The following is an 18,451-nucleotide window of genomic DNA, read 5'->3' as shown; positions in this document are numbered from 1 at the left end:
AATATGTGCTAATGCATAAAACAAACAATGGGGGAATCTGATGTCAGCTGATGTTACTATAGGCTGCACCTTACATGGAACACCCCAGTTCACAATTATAATCATGGTACAAACATTTCAATATGATTTCCAAAAATCCGTAACAAACAATGTACATAAAACATATTACTAAATGCAGATTGGTAGATACAGATCTTCCATTACTTTACATGGATTGCCGCAATCCCACAAATTCAGGATTGTTTCGAAGACCCGGGGGAGGGGGGGGGGGGGGGTAGCTATTGCATTTTAAACACTATTTAGCTATTGCATTTTAAACACTATCTAGCTATAAGCTAACCCCCCATACCCCCCCCCCCCCCCCCCTACTTGTTTATTCTTCCTTCTACTTCAATTTTTCAACCCTGCAAAATTATCACCCACAAATATGCATGTACACTTCATTTCTAAATCACTTCATATATGCAGATCAAGCTGAATTAGTAGTGTCCAAAAAATGCATGCAAATGTCATAGCCATGCATGTACATATTGGATCAGCAAGTGGATTGCAAGTGGGTTTTTTTACTTTCATTTTCATATTTAAAGTACATACATTTCTCATTTTGATAACCTTTAATTGATTCATGGGCGTGAGTTCCTGTATATAATCAGTGAAAAAACTAGACACGATCTCGTTGCGAGCAACGAGGAGGTCTTCCGTCCGATTTTTAGAATATGGAATGACCTTGTTCTTGATCTGCGTCAACGAAACGTATCCGGAAAAGGAGGCGGGATCTACGAGTATTGGGTGAAAAACTATATATCCCTTTAATGCCCCTTATTTAAGGGATCAGCTCCTTTTCATTCATTCTAGTTTAAGGTATTTTTGTGTACCGCTAATAAGAGTTTAGAAATTGGTTTCCGTTTTTAAGATATCTGGGAAAAATCGTTTTGATATCCGGTCCTAATACTCCTTTTAAGGTCCAGATAACAAATATTTCATGGTTGTACATTGTTAAGCACATTATTTTGAGCATCTTTTGTTTAATACTGCTTTCCAGAATTTTCCTCTATTTTGAGATATTGAGGATCACAGTTTTGGACGTCTGGTCCATTAAAATCCTTAACAACATAACAAAGGAGTAAATGATTACCATATATAGGTGAATACCGTTAGAATAAAGATAATTGCTTCTATAACGTATCACAAAATATTTCACAGTAAATAGTTATCATTAAAAGACTTTAGAGCCCCCTCCGCCCCTTATTTCAAGGGTCAGCCCCCTTTTCTTGATGTCATAAGAATGTTCTAGTCAATTCAAACACATTTTGTGCAAGAAGTGTTTAAAAATTCTGTACCGTTCTCGAGATATCTGGAGAGGGTTGTTTTAGGGGCCGACCGTGTAAGTCCCTTTAAGGACCGCATAACAAAGAAATTATGGTTGATTATTGTTAAGCTCAATATTTTGAGCATCTTTTGTTCAATATTGCTTATCAAAATTTTCCTCCATTTTGAGATATTGAGCATCAAAATTTTGGACTTCTGACCCCTAAAAACCCCTAATTACGTAACGCATGATAAAATCGTTATACTGTTGGGCTTCATAACTGTAAGATAAACTTATTTGCTTCTATAATTTATTACGAAATATCCCTCGGTGAGGAGCTATAGATTTAAGACCTTAGACCCCTATAGGTCCCTAATTTAAGGGGCCAGCCCCTTTTTCTTGATATCAGCTAAAAGGTCTTGTAAATTTAAACTTATTTTACCTTACATGTTATATCAAAATATTTTCCAGAAAAGAGATAAACAAAGAAAGCACAAAAATTCACGACGCTTTTCATATCTCAAATTTCAAGCCCTACCGAGCTCCGGTGTTTCTTGTGCTAAATAAACAGGAATGGTTTTGTTCAGATTAACAATCTTTTGTCTATCATCCCTGAAATTTTGAAATCAATATCATTTGTAGTTTAGGAGAACACCCTTGGACAAACCAACCCCCTAAAAATCCTTAAAATGCCAATAACTCAAGAACGGAAATGACGTCATCAACCAAAATTATTTCCGATAAGGTTCAGAACATAGTTGGTAAGATCTGAAAATTTCGTGCAAATCGGTCAAGCTATTTCTGAGATATCGCGTGCACAAAAATCCGTAAGAAAAAAAAAGAAGAAGAAGAAGAAAAAGAATCCGAAGAATAACAATAAGGTCTTCCGTTGGAAACGGAAGACCTTAAAAATCTTATCAATGCAAGTTTTTCACACTAGAAAATTTCAGCTCTGATTATTGATAATGCAAACTTAAAGATACCTGCATTTATGATGAATGCATGCGCAACAGGATTTTTATAATCTTGTAATCTTAAAAATTTTAATGCATTCAACATGTTCAACCAACTAGTCCACACTGCAAAAGCATTTTTGTGAATTTAACAATTGCATGTTATAATTTGCAGTCACTATGTAATCTTGGTTAAGGTATTATATATCCAGATAAAGATACAAAGATTCAGCACAGAGTTATATAGGTACTGCTAGTAATACTTGAAAAATATATGCATATAAATATTAAAGGTATAGTCCAGATTGACCAGAAGACAAGTCAATCTATAATGAGAAAGATTTCATTTTCTACATACTAAATACATTGACATCAATTAAGTACAGCCGAAGATTAATTGTCAAACTCTTAACGATGTGCAATCGGATTGGTTGCATCAAAAAGACAGTCTAACTTACAATTCATAATAAATCTTGACCTTTAATCCATACAAGGGGACACCTGACTTTTGAAAGGGTACTTAAGTTTATAAACCGGCATGAATAATTTTCATACTGTGTTATAACAATGATTTTTTTTTAAAACACAAACAACAATGAGGAAAATATTATCCCTTATTAGATGATAAACTTTACAAATTTCATCATGCAGTATGAGTTTATTGCTCATTGACAAGCAATTATTGATCGAATACAAAACCATAACCTCAAAGATGACAAAAGCAGACGTGTTAACATTTCCCTTCTCAATTATCGAGGTGGAGAAAAACTATTTTCAATAAAGTAGGAAATAATTTCCAACCAAAATACAAAAACTTTTAAGCATTGACTTAAAAACAAACAATTGATGGCATAAACCAAGAGAGACTCATTTTCTAGATGTAGCTAGAACTCTTGATCTAGACAATGAAATGAATAGATACTCAATAAATAAAAAAGAACATAGCGCCAAGCCAGCAAATAACTTGGCCGGTTCATCTCTGTGTAATAAACAAGCTCTGACCTATTGTTGACTGCAGTGAAATATTGCTTTCATATAATGAAATTGGAGGAGAACATCATAATACATAACTGCATTAATAATCCCAAACTCAATATAATTTTTCATCCCGAATTAATTTTGTTCTACCTCCCGCCATGTACTTTGTTCAAAATAGAGAATATCACACTGCATCTTTTACCACTGGGAAACAGAAATTAGCATAATTATAATGTTACTATGACAACTAAGTAGGAGAAAAATGTATAATCAGTATCAGAAAGGGTTTACCGCTGTTAAATTAAAACAACAAAAGGCCGTACTGAGAGCATCACTGTCGGTCTCTAAAGATCACAACAATATAATCATTTTTGACTTCAAAGATTATTTTTGAAATTGAACAAAAACATACAGCAGTTATACATCTCCAGAACATTCCTTGGAGCTGAAGAATATTCCTCTTTTTGAAATTTATGCTATAACTACAGGAACTAGAAGATTGTTTAATAAAGAGATGTTTCAACCACTAATTTAGCAAGTTGTACTGTACTGTAGAGTTGATATATGTCATGTGGAAAGTAATTTTTAACAACTGACAGTAAATCAATTAATTCATCAATAGTTACAGAATAAGTTGAATTTGAACATATTTTATTGTATATATAATACATATACAAATGGTTCAAACACAAGTACTGACAACTAAATATAAGTTGTTAGCTAACATGTAGGCACTAAATGCAAGCAATAACAGAAGCTGCTCTCAACACTTAAAAAATGTATATATAAATATATATTTAAGTAATTTATGAATTATATATGCATGCACACATATGCACTCGTTTACTTCAGACAAAGATCTGTAACAAATAAATAGCTGTATTGAAAAAAAAAGAAACAATACACCCCTTTTTGTTAGTCTATTTGTAAATCAAAGCCATGTACTATAATTCTGCACTTTCTAGACAGTAACTTGTAGATATGCTACATGTATATACGGTCACTGATATGACGGGGGAACAGAGAATGTAGTAGCTTTCTTCCTTACAGTGACTTAAGTCCTTCCTGACATCTTGTCGTCCCAACAGGAAGTTAATAACGATAACCATAATATGATGCAAACAACATTTTTAAAAGATAATTTAAGATACCACAGCTTTGATTAGATATCACTTCAGATACTAAAGTAGAGTCATGGGGATGAGATCAATAAATAATGCAGCATGATACTTAGCTATTTGAAGTATTTCAATCATTATATTTATCTATTCCATCATTGATTGTTGGCTTTATGGTTTAAAAATTCAGATAAATAACTTTGCTTTCCATTATATCAAAAATCGATGACCTTTTGTAGTTTACATTATACTTTATTGTGCCAATGCTAAATATACAGTTTATTGCTTTCCATTTCAGTATTTGAAGGTGAAAATACTGGAAAATATAGGATAAAGGGATATCATGTTACTCAAATTATACTGTATTTATATAGAAAACCTAGAGCTACTGCGAAATATATCATATTCATTCGACAATAATTTTTCATATAAATAATATATGTCTCCTTGTTCTGAATAGGTTAATTGTCTATGACATTATTTAATACTCAAACATCAAATATTTCTATTTACATGCATATAATTATGTAACCCCTATAATTTCTATTAAATTATTTGAATATATATCATTATGGTAGAATCATTGTATCATATCATTTGACGAAACTCTTGGTCCTGAATTCACACTTTAATTTGTATATTTTATAGATTAAAGTGTGAATTTTACACTTTAAAGTGTGGATTTTAGAGATTAAAGTATGAATTTTACACTTTACCAAAATACAGTTTTTAAATTTAGAGGATTTCCTATTCAACACAGATTTCAATGCCATGCCATGTTTGCTTTTATGTGAAACTAAAATGCACTGCGGAGCATCAGTAACAAATCTGATTCATTAGTATCTAAATCCCTTCACTATACACTGATGTATGCCTGCCTTATTGTGTCTGAGCATTCCAGCATGGCTAGATTTACACAGATCCCCTATCAGTATCATAACAAAAAGTACTTACAATGTTGTAACATAACCATCTCCTAGCTACTAACAACATGTACATATACACTAATTACATCATGTTTGTATGTGTACAATTGGCTCTACATATATAACTAAATATATGTCATCTTTTAAACAATTAAACTTGTACATTGATTATGAATTTAAAAATGTACACTCAGTATTTATTTATTGCTCAGTGAAGATAAACAAGCACATATCAACTGTTACACATGTATATGTATATCAACATGTATGTGTCTGCACACAAGTATAATTACAATACACATATCAATTATCTTTATAAACTCGATGTACATATATGCATGTAGATAAACAAATTCATTTAATGTCCAAATGTACATACATTTAATTGTTTGTGTTTATCATGCTTGTATTATCATGTCTGTACCTTTTTAAGGGATATATAATTAGGTCATATAAATTTACACTTAGTCACACATGTGCATGCATACTCTAGATGTCTCACAATGTTGAACACTTCGGAGGTATAAATTAAGTTGATGTTTTTGCATGAAGACTGAAAAATGGTGCCATCACGATAGCTACATCACATATATACCGATTTCTTTCAAAAAATCATGATGAATATATATAAAATCATGTAGGTGTCATTAACTACATAATTCTTGTACAAAGGACAACTAAAATCAACGAAACTATACATGCAATATGTTCAATTGCAAATTGCAACACCAATCACATGCAATAATTAATATATGCAGGATAAACCCCAAAAAATTGTAAGTCAAAGTTACTTTATAATATACATTGTATATGTAGCAGAAATTAGTGAATGCTTAAAACACCAACAATAATTGTTTTTTTTAATTTCGGTAAGCAAGTACATATAAAAAACAACAACAGCAACAATCAACTCAATGCTCAATAAGCATGCTGACCTAGCAAGTTGATGACAAATTCATGTACATGTTTGAAAGTTTCAGTTTATCTAAGGTTAACATACAATCAACAGGGAAGTAAAAGCAACATTTCTAATGACATTTTTCCTTAATCCTTCTCTCCCTCCCACTCTTAAATTTATATTCACATGGATAACGTAAAAGACAACCTTGCACAATATTGTACATGGCAGAGAAAGCTAGGTTGCATCATGTAATTAAAAATGCAATCCCATTTTGTCTTCAAGAAAACTCCTTTTTCTCCATCTTCTCTTTACAGATAAATTACAGGTACATAAACCTAGTATCACTCTACCATTAGAAACATGACACTGAAAAAGCCAAACATCTAAAAAAAAATATTACCTGTTTGAATCGGTTGAAAGAAGAGTAATGCATCAAGAGGAGCTAAGCCTGCCCCAATAGATTTCGATAGAAATCACTACTGTAACAACAATATATCCAATCGCTCTTCCTCTCTATGTCTCTCATTGCAGCTAGCTTACCAATTTTCCAGAGGTTACATAGCAGCATATGAGAGTAAGTTCATCTCTCACAATACTGAATCTCCTGTTTATCTGTAGTCAAACGCTACATCAAATCAATAAACAGCCAATGACAAATGGCCAGCAGACAGATTGTCATTGTTATGAGAGAGAGATATACATTATACATATATCTGATTCAGGTCATCTTCATTACAGTGACTATGTATAATGATCAGTGCTGATGTTGGCCGGCACTCGCGGGGGAGCCAAGACTTGTATCCTGTGTGGATATGAAGGTACATCTCTTTCTCTCTCCATAAGCTAGCTTGAACTCAGGATGTATGCATGGGTGTTTGATACATTCAAGTCAAGAAAATGATGCACTCATGATCATCAATGATTTGTACTAATAAAACATGATTTTACCAGACCCCACTCATTCACTGCTAGCTTGTAAATTAATACCAAGAGTATCTTAAATGTATTGTAATATATGATGATAACAGCAGATAACGAAAATATTTATGTAATGAAGACGTAGCGAAGCGTTACCTTATTTTTAATTGAACATGAAAATTTAAAGTACTGCAGATTATGTTTTTGTTAACTCTCAGTACACCTGTACGTAAAAGGTTTGATTTGTTCACTACTTTGTTGAAAACTAAAATTCACAGGTATACATATACTTTTCAGTACTCTTCTCGTTACAGTACATTTGTACAGGTAGCAGCCAAAAAACACTTTAACATCTTTATGAAGATAACATATGGGGGTCCTTCATTCAAGGGTACTTAAAACAGGTATACACAATAAATCATAAATTTCAAGTGCAAGGAATAGCAGACACAACTGCATGTCTAGTCATAATGATAATCTTACCCAAGCTGTGTCAATTGAAGTGCTGCTTTCAGGCCTAGTGTCTGAGTCCCTTGATCCTCTAGTTCATTGTTCAGCCATTAAAATCCCCTGAAATTCTTTACAATTGCAGACCAGCCTAGAGTTCTTCTTATGTCCAGCTGAGTTCCCTGAGGTGAGGTACTACTGACACGCCTCTCTCTGGTATATACCTCGATAGTCACAGATACCCGACCTCTACAGTTACGGTATTTAAGGGTATCGAATCACATGACCTGCAAAAGAATGACAACAAACACTAATACAATATACAAGCACTTCCTTCAACCATACAACATTGAATGCAAAACCTACAGTCTAGCCAAGGGCCATATTTAAAATATCCATTCAACCATGGCAAAGTCGACATTTAAATCCCAAACACGAAAGCGTGATGAGTGGATAGCTGGTTGTAAATGTACCCCTAAATAGGATCGTGGGTTGTGGGAGGCAATCATTGGATAATAATAGACCTGGATGAATAATAGACAGCGGACTCCGACTGATTCAATCAACTGGAATAATAGGGAAAACTTTCATTGTGGTGACTCAGCTACAATGTATTGGGTGCATGACCAATTCACATTAAATCATGGTTTGTGTATATTTATGTATCAAAATGAGCAGATAATATATATAGAGACATTTCTAACAAAATAGATTTTTTTAAATACATGTAAATATGTAAAAATATGAATTGGGTGTGCTGTTATTCATATTAGAAAAAAATCACTTTAGGATGGTACATTATCTGATTTAAACATATAATAATATACTTAATATCCATCTTCATTTATAATTAATACACGTATACTAGTCAGACCTTCCTTGATCATGTCCATTATGTTTTGTACTTTCCTATCAAACAAATATCAGTTCCCTATATGTATACTGGAATTGATTTCTTGGTTTTGTTATGGTCCATCAGGACATAGTTGTTTGAAATGAGTTGTATTATTAAAGGCAATTCATTTCCAGAAATTGCAAACTATCATGAAACCACCACATTACAAATCTATATACTGTTATGTTTGAATTTTTCTTACCAGTATACATACAATCATGCTATCGATTACCGAAGAAAAAAAATCAAATTGATTGGCATTTTAAATGTATTCAAACACGTTCTTAAGATTAATTCTGATAGTTATTTTTTTTCTAATTTAACTTTACCACTGGTGGATTTTCTACTGTGGCAATGACCATGGGGAAGATATATATAGGATTCATGCATACCCAAGATACACACTCACAGAGAGGTTTAGATAACAACTCCATTATTAGCACATAAAGGTTTATCAAAGTCCTTGATAACATGCTCATCTTCCTAAGAAATTGCAATATCTTATCAATTTCTGTGTTTACCAGACCCCTTACAATGAGCTTTAGACTATACTGTTATATCTAATGGATCTACACACAGCCACAAATGTCTCCCAAGGAAAACCCATGAATATTTCATGCTTTCCTACAGTGCGAACATTAGATAACTGGTAACATCGCTTTAGCCATATATTTCATTGGGAACTGGGAGGGTATGAGTAGCAGACATCACACAGGCTTAGCAGTAAGATAGACACTTTACACTCTCTGTTGTAAACAAGAGGTGAAGTGATCCATCTGATCTTTGAGCCGACTTCGACTTGGACAGTTACAGCCTTTAGGATGTTAACCTGAATGTGAATGCATTAATGTACGAAGTAACTTATATTGACACAGCAGATCTGTACATGCAAATGCATTCAGCAGGAGCTACAGTATAGCTGACTCCATGTGCATGCATGGGTTTATATATAGCTGCATCCATATTGTATTAATTATGTGCAATTAATCAAAGAAAATTAAATGCATGTGATTGAATGCATTAGCCTTAAATCTACTGAAAACCTTGCCTCCTAATGTCATTCATCACATAATTTGTCAAATACCCTACCAATTAAGAATCTTTAGTGTCATAATTATTAGCATGCCCAATTATCAAACATCCTTCATTCTTCATAGACATACGTTTGTCAGCTTTTATAAGCATGTCCACCAGAGAGCATGTAACTTCAACAACCTAATTTTTTTCCCTTTGCTATATTCCTAATGTATTACATACATGTACACTGATGCATAGCGGACTTATCATTTTTCATTAATAAAAGTTTCCATTCTTTCCAGCAAATGGCAAACACAAAGTGCCTACCATTATATACAAAAATGTTATCATTGCATGAATTTAGAGTATTAAAAGTGCATGCATGTGAGAGCTTGAACACAAAAACCTGATAAAATGATTGATTTCTATTACATAAAAAGTCAATCTGGGAATCAGTGAAAGTGGTCTGATTTTGTCCCATCATATCAGGAAGCTAAGCTACCTGTGTTCAATGATAAAGGTGAGTAAAGTCACTGGAATGAGGAAGGGGTGTACCATCCAATCACTGAAACATGACATCAAGAGCCATTGAGATCTCTCCAGACAACAAAAGCAGCCTCTTTCTTTATGGAGGGAAGGGCTTGGGGCCAAGGGGACATATAAAATTCTAGATTAATAGCCAAGGTATGAAAATATTGTTTGTGCATTAATAATATCAATGATTTTAAGGAATTCATTTGTATTATAGGAAGAAAAGGAGGCTCGGGCATGCTTTCATTCAAAACAGCACAGTGTACCTGTTTATAGAGAGGGCTCAGTTAACACACTGAAATCAGGGTACATAATGGGAGAATTATAAGCATCTGCTGTTTGATGTCAAACAGAAAAAAAATATATTATTTACAGTGTGAAAGTATATATATGGAATAATTTGCAATAATGACAAAGATTAAATACTGGTAATTGCATGGAACCATGGTACTGTAAAAACATAAGAAGTTATGGGATTCAAAACCATGTACTGCATATACAGCTGAATCTGCAATATGTAATAAACACAAAAAATATCAGACCAAACTGTGAACTCTAACCCTCATTTAAATTCGAAATCTCCCTAGCCCATGGCTCTTACTTGTTTATACAGTGTTTGACAGAAATCAGGCATCACACATCCGAGGTTTAACATTCAAAAATATAATCCAACTCCTTTTACATGGTTTACACGAGAAAAATTTTCCTGTTCATTTAACATTTCCCTGCAACACAAAGTCATTATCTGAGCAAGTGAAAAGACCTAATATCCATTTTTTCATCAGGAAGAGATTAAAATTGGTTGCTGATTAAGTCACTAAGTACATTTTTTCCCCCTGTAGCAACATCCATCATTCAGATATGTTAAATGTTTTAAGCCAACTGTAATCTATTTCAATGGTAACTTTGTTGAGATCTTTTACACCTTTTCCATTAGTTTTGTCAATCAGAATCCTAAAGTATCCCCCAGTGTTGTCTCAAATCCTATCGCTCAAAAGCAGTGTGTGTGCAAGATGCTCATTAAACTGCATCAATTAATACCAAGATGTCTTTTGGTGCTGTAAGACTATATGGTGGTAAAACATGAACTTAAGCCTCCAAATGCTTTGATATCTCAATTATCTGTTCTGAGCTTTATCATTACTGTAAAAAAATGTCGGTTGTTTCGGATTTTGTCAATTACGATTTTTTGTGAACAATACAGTATAACATGATGTCAACAGTTATTAATCATTTAACTCTGATATTTTAAAAATTACATTATGACAACCTAATGACAGTATTAACCTTTTATATTTATGTCAGCACCAATATTTGTTTACTAGACTGTAATTAATTTAACCTTAAGTTAATTAAACTAAAAACAAGTATGGAATGTGTACCCATACATATACATGTCTCCTCACATTATTTGAATTGTCGTTGTTTAAAAGTCTTGTTTGGCCTTTAAAAGCTCTTTGGGAAGTGTTGAAAAGAATGTCTCATGCAAATTAGTCTCGGTCCATAAAATTCTATGAAGCACAGATGTATTCATATCTTGGTAATAGTTACCTTTTTTCAGATCTATCATTTTCATCAAGTAAGGTCAAAATTTTAAAAATTTAATAAATTTAAAATTTAATATGGTCTAAAAGATTGTAAAATACAACTTATGGCCTGCCACAATATAGATCTTTATCTAATCTCATCATTATACCCTTGGAGGATCATCATCCATAACACTGTCAAATTATAAAGAAAATTAATATATGTACATTTTCCATGTTAGTTACATGAAAATTCTAATCAAAATGCACACAACTTTAGGATACATTTCAAGGTTAAATTTGACAAAATTAACTTAATTTTTGCTATAAAATAAATATGCTGGATATTACATGTGACTGTCAAATCAGTCCAACTAGAGTTATTTACCTTGTCAGTGGGACAGTTGTACCTTAAAGGCCGAACATTTTTACCGGGTGGTAAATCTCAGGTGAGGGCGGGGCTTAATTTCTAGAGGTGTGAAAGCCTCCGGGGCTTGCAGTCTACCTGCGGTCGTGAATGCTGCTAATCGCTATACACAGGAAGCAAATTAATACACAGGAAATAAATAATTAGTCAGAATTGGTCTTAGTTTGAATATGTTATTGTTCTAATGACCATACGAAGCGATTTTATACAGAAATGTTTTGCGTCGTCCGAATTTTCTCTAACCACACGTGTGTAAAGTACAATTGAAAAAAATTCAGTAAATTAATTCTGCTTTAAAAATATAAGTCGGTACATTGTGTTTAGCCCTTGACATTGTTTAGGAAGGTAATTTTAATAAATATAATTGTATAAGAAACCATACGATCAGTTGGAATATGGAATGTAAAGGTATCCATTACACAGTGAGAATTAATGGAGTTCGTTTTCCATGGAGTGACGTTTTCGTGCAACAAGTTCCAGTTGAGTGTATTACCAGTAAATACAGCTTCAGTAGCTCAGAAGAGTGTATGTGCCTTGGAGCTGCTCATGCATCTTCGTAGAATTTATTAGATCACATGCATTCAACATGATTGAAATATAAATTAAGTATTTTCAATTACTGAATAATTATTTTTCATAAACAATGTTAATACTGGTAATGTTAAAAATTCAATTTTTAATCCCCCTTTTAATACATGACGGAAGATATCAAAGATAACGTTGTTAATTGCTAGTAAACAGAAATCCGCGGACCTGGCAAGATTACGCTTGGACGATCACGTCAATCAAATTGGGTGCTATTGTTTCAAACTTGATTGACAAGCGGCATCTTTTTGAAGTTTGTACAGGTAAAAAAGGGGGCGTTTGTAAAATGTTCGGCCTTTAAACTTAAATATGATATTGCAAACATCCGACTTCTGCAAATACATGTTGTTAAAATTCATTTAGGATATGCTATAATGATGTCAATTTACACTTCTATAATAATAACCTTGTTATGTATTCACTCTAAACACAGAGTGTTGACATTCACAAGGAAATGATGTGATTCATATATCATATTGTATTAATATAATTTAAGTTTGCACTTCTCCGCTTTCCTTTGTGGAAAACTTGTACATCTAGACAAGGTCAAAGACCTATCATATATGTACATGTATCTGTCAGGCAAACTCTATATTATATTTCTGAAATCAATAACATAAATTCAGCACTGGATACAAAAATCATCTCCTTTTGTGGAGAGAGAAAACATATTAACATAGGTTGATGACCAAACAATACCACTGCATTATCAGGGGAAGAAAAGCACTTAAAATGACACTTCTTTTATAATACTCTAACTTGTGGCCTTATAGTTTCTGTTACTTGGTCAAAAAGTAAATTATTGATCATAAGACCAATGGGAATAGAAGGAGATGCATAAATGCATACATAAATACTGCCAGAGATCAATAGGCTCCAATATACCATTAATTATATAAGGTTTTGTTCAGCAGCTATTATGATGTGCTATCTGTATGCAGGGAATGGATGAATTTGTCTGCTGTTGGGTATTAATTGGTTGCTAAGCTCTGGGCTGCTAATGGTTACCTCATAAAAGTCATCACAGGGCAATTCTTTCCTGCTAACATAGCCAACAGTTCAGAGAGAAGGTGATTTAGTATTTGATCCAGTTATATACGTATCTCACTTTCACATTGTGAATTTAAAATGTGAATGTGATAGGTTTTATGAACTTATATGCAATAAAGCAAATCTTCATACTGTTGCATTTCTACCATAATTACTATATTGTATACACTTTAGTGGGTCGATCATCCACTAGCAAATTCCAGTGGATTTGCTTTAATTGTTCTCTTTGAATGAATTTAAAGACAAGCTTAAAAAGATTGGAAATATAATACATATTACAGGTGTACATACATGAATAATGAACATCTACACATTATTCTTTCTATTTTATGAGATAAATTCATATAATAATTCTTCACATGCAGAAAATGTGCATGCATACACACAGCGGCCTGTTTTCTAACTTTGAAGATGACAAGTTGGTATTCTTAATTAAAATGTAGACATCTTAGTGGCACCGTGGTTGTTTACAAACAGGCCTAAACCAAAACACTGAGACGAAATTCTGTCAACCTGTTCTCCCCATGGATACATAAAAACCCCAAGCTACATGGATAAAATCTTGATGAGAATCTCAGACAACAGAAAATTTCAATCAGATACGCTATAGAACCGATACTAAGTACGACATTTCCAATTAAAAATCGTGTCCTGTTTACGTAACAATGTTATTTATTCTCTCACAAAAACATCGTCAATAGAAGAAACGAAAACTGTGACATTTGTGATCTTTAAACTTCTGTAGCCTTAAATCTTTCATGCACACATTACGTTTCTTCCGTGTCGTTAAATAAACTAGACAACAGATAATCCGTTAACTATATATCAAACAAAATATAAAAATAATAGTTATGTGAATTAATTAAATCAAAATACCTGCTGATGACAAGGTAAAGATGTCCAAAACATTAACTCTTGTGCAGAAAAAATGAACCATGAAAGCGGAAAACTACACTCTGACGTCACGGATTATATAAACCAAAATAAAATCCGCCACTGAGTACAGTTCCGGATTGGGCGTGGCACGGACGTTTTTATTTCACAGGGAAAGGAAAATCTATAAGTTTTGAATAAAAATCATGATTCAGCTGAGAGGCAATTCGAAGAAAATTGTCATCAAACCTGGTTTTTTTTTTTTTGCTTACGTTAAACAAAAATCATTTCCTATAATGATGATATCTATGTAGGATGTCTGAACATGACCAAATTCTCTAAATTATTATGTAGGGTTACTGATACATTGTACCATATCAAATAAGAATCAAATGACAAAAAAATCAAATTGAATCATGATATATAAGCTTTAGGAGCATATGTACACTCATGCGGATCAGGAAGAGGGGGGGGGGGGGGCATCGGGGGTGTATATAGTTCTTTAATTTATAAAATTACCCAAAATATGACATGGAGCCCCAACTGGAAATCTCAAATAACCGTCGGACTCTCACCCCCCCCCCCCCCCCCGAATTTATTTTTTTTATCAGCGCATGACACTGCTATATGTAAATAATCTACAAATTAATTTGTTTGTATATTTAGCATAGTAATTATAATTTAAACAAGCACTAGTATGCATGGTTTCTCGCGGATTGTAATAAGAGCTATGTTCATGTCAAATCTTATCAAAAGGAGGACCCAACCATATATATTGGTGGGATTTGGTTGATCAAGCATGAGCACACAATGGAAATGATGTAGAATCACGGAGAGCATACCTATGTAGCTGACTCAATGGCAGGACCATTTGTTGATACCGTGGTCTCTTAGTCTATTTGACTCGATCATTGAGTTTATTTTTATACCTCGATATCTGTGAACCTATGATATCTATTTCACTCAGCTTCTTCGATGTCATACATGTTTTTCTTTTTTCTTTCTTTCATTCTTTTTTTTGGGGGGGGGGGGGGGGTGTTGACTAGTCCACTATGATTGTTGATCTATTAGTTCGGAAAACAGCGACCAGCCGCACACTGTAAGGAACAGTGTGAATTTTCTGTTGAACTGCATAGCTACAGACTTATTATGAAGAATTAGAAATCTGAAAAAAATATGAAGGGGGGGGGGGGGGGGCATTAATATTGGCGTCCTCTTTACAACCATTTGTTGAGAAAAAGTTCTAAGCTTGCTTAGAAATTTTATACTATATTATGATAGGGGCATGGTCACGATTCTGTTAAACATTCATTCATTTTATTTTTTAATGCTTTCAATGCTTCAGAGAGACATTTCTAATAGTCTATCAAAATTTGAATGTCAGTCATCAAGTTATAATTAAGCCAGAGCTCAAAAAGGTCATGTTTTTTGTGTACATTTCAGGCACGTAGCATCGTTTTTGAAAGTGTGTGTGTGTGTGGGGGGGGGGGGGGGACAGACTCATGACAAGCAAAACAAAAAAAAGGGGGGGGGATTTTAAGTTTTCCAAAATCTTCAAATTCCTAATCCGTTGGGGGGGGGGGGGGGGGTTGGCGAAGTATATAACTTCAATTAAAATTTGTTGCTGCGAGAAAAAGTGTGGGGGGGGGGGCAGCCCCACCCCCCTCCCTGATGCTACGTGCCTGCATTTTGAATGCTGAAAAGAAAATTCCAGGTCAAGAACTTAAATGAATATAGCAAACATTAGAAACTGTTTATTCATGAACAAAACAAATTAGCAGATAGAAAAAACAATAATCAGGGCGAAAAAGAACATTTGCTGGTATATTAAACCAATGTAAACAAAATCATGGGCACGAACCTAGCTTTTTTTTTTTACGTAACAAAGAATTGTAAGCTCTATGTCTTGCTTTTAACTTTGCGACTGACACTCAAATTTTGGTTAATCATTAGAAAAACATTACATAAGCACTGTAAACAATAAAAATTGAGAAATAAATTATGACCCAAATCGTGATCACGCCCCTTCATTTCCAGTAAACACATGTCTCTTCATTAACAACTTTCCTGGGTTTTTTTTAATATTATTTCTTTTTCTGGAGGAAATGGCGTCATTTTTGTAGTCCTTTTAAAATTAACGGTGTGAGATTGTGCATGATTTGAACAGTATACTATCAAATCGGATACTTTGCGTTGTATTATCACAAATCCTATGAAATATTTAGTATCACGTTTCCTTTTGCACCTTTCATAGGGCCCTACCATTGATCCATGGGGAATGGAGTAAACAATTTGTAATTGGTTGCAGTAAATCTTAAGATTTTTTTTTCATATTGTCCTTCCACAAATTCATTTAAAAATTAAATTTGTTGTTATGACTATGATAGATTTAACGGAAAAGATTCATTAGAAATTGTATCATTATCTTTATATTTTTAACTTTTCACTACATGAACGAATATGCAATATTTAAAGAATTAGATAACTTGTTTACTGAATTTTAACAGTTCATTGTCAATTTCTCTTTTATTCATTCAACTGTCAAATGTTCAAACACATGACAGCAATTCCTCTGGACATTGTGTTGTTTATTTGGTAAATAGTTTTTTTTTTACAAAATGTAAGAAGGTGTAAATTGAGTAATCCCTAGCATGTCCACTTAATGGACCATCCATTGTATTGTGTGTAAATAGTTTACTTATCAGTCTTTGATATCCGGCCTAGTCCGAAATAGGCTTAATCAATTACGTAATCAAGTTTCATTTTTATTGTACTTTTTTTCTCTTTGCAAATGACCCACGGCTATGTACAGCTGCGCTGAGTTATGTCAATTAAACGGATAAACTGTACGGGTCACGTGATTTATCACTAATAGGTTTTTTCTTAAAATGGTAAATTTTCACACTTTTGATATTTCCGATCATCTAATACTGAATTTTGATTGGTCAATGACCTGCAATCCAAGCGCGTGGGGACGTCGCTGGAAATTTGGCCTAACTCGAGCACTTCCATGCGACGCTCCATTCAATAAACTTGTATTCATATTTTATCATCATTTTTCTTATTTGGATTGCAGCCACGACAGATTGTGTTCAACATATAACAACGTCAGTAGAGCTGACACCAATAAGAAATTACAGCAAGCGAGTGTTCAAATTAAAGTTAAATTTCCCCAAATTTATAGTGAATTCAGATCACGTTATTAAGGACAAAAAGCAGACGTGACAATATATATATATATTTATATAACTTTTTTCATTGTTTTTTTTCATGTGTATACTAGTACATACACGTACTTCAGTTTGGAATCAAAGAGCTTGAATCTTTGTCACGATTTGAAATCCAGTCTTTCGGACTACTTTTAATTAATTATCGTGTAAATTAACTTTTTCGGACTTTGCGTTAATTGCTACAAAAACTGTTTTCCTATTTCGACAACTGTTTTAAAAACGTTCTAAATTCCACACTGCCTTAATCCCAACTGGGGAACAGTCAGAGATGGACAGTTAATCTTTTAATTGACTTCTGTTTATGTTTATTGACACTACATCTTTCATTTCATTAATCCTTTTATGTACATGCTGCTAAAATATCATGAATTACTCAATAGCTTTTTGATAATTGATTTCCTTAGATCTCTACCTATTATGTAAATCCTTTATTGTGTCATTCCATTGTTCATTATACATAGAACTGAATTGTAATTATAGCAGTTGGAATCAGACCCTCGGTGCTGATGCATACCAAACTCATGTAAGCTCAAGGTTGGTCCAGAATTAATTCGTACGAGAGAGAGAGAGAGAGAGAGAGAGAGAGAGAGAGAGAGAGAGAGAGAGAGAGAGAGAGAGAGAGAGAGAGAGAGAGAGAGAGAGAGAGAGAGAGAGAGAGAGAGAGTCTCCCGTAATATCTTTCTTTATTTATTAGACTCCTTCACACTACATTCATTTGAGTTAGGTCCATTGGTTCTATTTGAAATAAAAAATTAAAAAAAAAACGC

General features: G+C 33.4%; 1 protein-coding gene across 4 annotated transcripts in view; it reads right to left on the bottom strand.

Moving 5' to 3' along the window:
• Nucleotides 1-14,611, bottom strand: part of LOC105333888 (protein kinase C delta type) — a 35,342-nt gene extending 20,731 nt beyond the window's left edge. For 2 of the 4 annotated variants that reach the window (XM_034450346.2, XM_034450349.2), the window contains exons 1-2: nucleotides 14,458-14,611; nucleotides 7,587-7,837 (exon numbers count right to left, since the gene is read on the bottom strand). The gene's annotated coding sequence lies outside the window, so the exon portion shown is untranslated. Of the gene's footprint in view, nucleotides 1-6,585; nucleotides 6,777-7,586; nucleotides 7,838-7,916; nucleotides 8,049-14,457 lie in introns of those variants that run through there. The other 2 variants (XM_034450347.2, XM_011437101.4) reach the window with 2 other exon arrangements.
• Nucleotides 14,612-18,451: the final 3,840 nt, after the last annotated feature.

The sequence above is a fragment of the Magallana gigas genome, chromosome 4 (genome assembly GCF_963853765.1).
Source record: "Magallana gigas chromosome 4, xbMagGiga1.1, whole genome shotgun sequence".
Classification (NCBI taxonomy): domain Eukaryota; kingdom Metazoa; phylum Mollusca; class Bivalvia; order Ostreida; family Ostreidae; genus Magallana; species Magallana gigas.
Note: the sequence above shows the minus strand (reverse complement) of the source record. Positions and strands in the feature narration are given on the sequence as shown.